The 2,391-nt window shown below is 41.2% G+C and overlaps 1 non-coding gene across 1 annotated transcript; it reads left to right on the top strand.

The window, feature by feature from the left end:
* Nucleotides 1-1,632: 1,632 nt before the first annotated feature.
* On the top strand, nucleotides 1,633-1,740 carry LOC112745350 (small nucleolar RNA R71). The gene has a single exon (XR_003173284.1). It is a non-coding gene; the product is annotated as a small nucleolar RNA R71 (small nucleolar RNA).
* The last annotated feature ends 651 nt before the right edge of the window (nucleotides 1,741-2,391 follow it).

A 2,391-nucleotide genomic window follows, 5' to 3' on the forward strand; every position in this document is an offset into this window, starting at 1 on the left:
GAGTTCAACACCAAACTTAGAGTTTGGTTGTGGCCTCCCAACACCAAACTTAGAGTTTGATTGTGGGGGCTCTGGTTGACTCTGTTTTGAGAGAAGCTTACTGTGCCTCTTTTCCATGTTTACAGAAGGATGTCCTTGAGTTTTGAACTCAAGGGAGTCCTCATTCAATTGAAAGACTAATTCACCTCTGTCAACATCAATCACAGCTCTTGCTATGGCTAGGAAGGGTCTTCCAAGGATGATGGATTCATCCTCGTCCTTCCCAGTATCTAGGACTATGAAATCAGCAGGGATGTAAAGGCCTTCAACCTTTACTAACACGTCCTCTACTTGTCTGTAAGCCTGTTTTCTTGAATTGTCCGCCATCTCTAATGAGATTTTAGCAGCTTGTACCCCAAAGATTCCCAGTTTCTCTATTACAGAGAGGGGCATGAGGTTTATCCCTGAACCAAGGTCACACAGAGCCTTTTCAAAGATCATGGTGCCTATGGTACAAGGTATTAAGAACTTTCCAGGATCCTATTTCTTCTGAGGCAATGTCAGTTGATCCAGATCACTTAGTTCATTGGTGAATAAGGAAGGTTCATCTTCCCAAGTCTCATTACCAAATAATTTGGCATTCAGCTTCAGGATTGCACCAAGGTACTTGGTAACTTGCTCCTTAGTAACATCCTCATTCTCTTCAGAAGAGGAATATTCATCAGAGCTCATGAATGGCATAAGGAGGTTTAATGGAATCTCTATGGTCTCTAGTTGAGTCTCAGATTCCTTTGGTTCTTCAGAGGGAAACTCCTTATTGATCACTGGACGTCCCAGGAGGTCTTCCTCCTTGGGATTCACGTCCTCCTCCTCTTTTGTGGTTTCGGCCATGATGGTCATTTCAATGGCCTTGCACTCTCCTTTTGGATTTTCTTCTGTATTGCTTGGGAGAGTACTAGGAGGGATTTCAGTGACTCTTTTACTCAGCTGGCCCACTTGTGCCTCCAAATTTCTAATGGAGGACCTTGTTTCATTCATGAAACTTACAGTGGCCTTAGATAGATCAGAGACTAAGTTTGCTAAATTAGAGGTATTTTGTTCAGAGTTTTCTGTCTGTTGCTGAGTGGATGATGGAAAAGGTTTACTATTGTTAAACCTATTTCTTCCACCATTATTAAAGCCTTGTTGAGGCTTTTGTTGATCCTTCCATGAGAGATTTGGGTGATTTCTCCATGATGAGTTATAGTTGTTTCCATAAGGTTCACCTAAGTAATTTACCTCTGCTATTGCAGGGTTCTCAGGATCATAGGCCTCTTCTTCAGAAGGCGCCTCTTGAGTACTGTTGGATGCAGCTTGCATTCCATTCAGACTCTGAGAAATCATATTGACTTGCTGAGTCAATATTTTATTCTGAGCCAATATGGCATTCAGAGTATCAATTTCAAGAACTCCCTTCTTCTGAGGCATCCCATTACTCACAGGATTCCTTTCAGAAGTGTACATGAACTGGTTATTAGCAACCATGTCAATGAGTTCTTGAGCTTCTGCAGGAATTTTCTTTAGGTGAATGGATCCACCTGCAGAAGTATCCAATGACATCTTAGCTAATTCAGACAGACCATCATAGAATATATCCAGGATGGTCCATTCTGAAAGCATGTCAGAAGGACACTTTTTGGTCAGTTGCTTGTATCTCTCCCAAGCTTCATAGAGGGATTCACCTTCTTTCTGTCTGAAGGTTTGAACATCCACTCTAAGCTTGCTCAGCTTTTGAGGAGGAAAGAACTTGGCTAAGAAAGTCGTGACCAGCTTATCCCAAGAGTTCAGGCTATCTTTGGGTTGAGAGTCCAACCACACTCTAGCTCTATCTCTTACAGCAAAAGGGAAAAGCATGAGCCTGTAGACTTCAGGATCTACTCCATTAGTCTTAACAGTATCACAGATCTGCAAAAATTCAGTTAAGAACTGAAAAGGATCTTCAGATGGAAGTCCATGAAACTTGCAGTTCTACTGCATCAGAGAAACTAATTGAGGTTTCAGCTCAAAGTTGTTTGCTCCAATGGTAGGGATGGAGATGCTTCTTCCATGTAAATTGGAATTAGGTGCAGTAAAGTCACCAAGCATTCTCCTTGCATTATTATTATTTTCGGCTGCCATCTCCTCTTCCTGTTCGAAAATTTCTGAAAGGTGCTTACTGAATTGTTGTAATTTAGCTTCTCTTAGTTTCCTCTTCAGAGTCCTTTCAGGTTCTGGATCTGCTTCAACAAGAATATTCTTGTCCTTGCTCCTGCTCATATGAAAAAGAGGGAACAAAAAAATAATAATAATAGGGATCCTTTTTACCCAGGTATAGAGGTTCCCTTATGTAAGTAGAAAAAGAAAGGAAGAGTAGAAGAAAAGAAGAAGAGAAAA

The sequence above is a fragment of the Arachis hypogaea genome, chromosome 14 (genome assembly GCF_003086295.3).
Source record: "Arachis hypogaea cultivar Tifrunner chromosome 14, arahy.Tifrunner.gnm2.J5K5, whole genome shotgun sequence".
In the NCBI taxonomy this organism is placed as follows: domain Eukaryota; kingdom Viridiplantae; phylum Streptophyta; class Magnoliopsida; order Fabales; family Fabaceae; genus Arachis; species Arachis hypogaea.